Raw genomic sequence first — 562 nt, 5'->3', positions numbered from 1 at the left:
CTATAAGATCACTCCGTTCCAAAATATAGTAAGCTATGAATTCGCAAAACATGCTTCGAGTCCACGCAATCGGAGCACCGATCTAGACGTGTTTCGATGAGGTGAACCTAATAGACATGTGAACACGTGAAAAGAAGAGGGGAATGTCTCGATTTGCTGTCTCTTAGTTACATGATGAAAACCCTAGTTTCATATAATACAGAAATCATCTTAAAACGCGTTAACCAAACCTTCCTTCCTTCCTTCGGCATTGGGGCGTTTGCTCATGCTCATGCTCATCAGAGATCAGAAAGTAAAAAACTCAAGCAGTCGAAAAGATCGCCACCGCCGAAGGAACGAACACGCGCGCCGTACCACCCCCCCTTCCCCAGCACGAAAAGGTGGGCGGAGCAGGCAGGCAGGCAGGCAGGCGCGTGGTGTCGTCCCTCCCAGGCTCCCACCGCATCATCACCAACCCCCCTCCCCCTTCCCTTCCCTTCCCTGCTCTCTCTCTACTCCACCTCCTCTCAAAAAATCCAACTCCTCCCCGCAAACCCCACAACCCAGATCTGCCCGGCCTAGG

The sequence above is a fragment of the Triticum dicoccoides genome, chromosome 1B, assembly GCF_002162155.2.
Source record: "Triticum dicoccoides isolate Atlit2015 ecotype Zavitan chromosome 1B, WEW_v2.0, whole genome shotgun sequence".
NCBI lineage: Eukaryota > Viridiplantae > Streptophyta > Magnoliopsida > Poales > Poaceae > Triticum > Triticum dicoccoides.
This window is presented reverse-complemented; position numbering follows the sequence as displayed.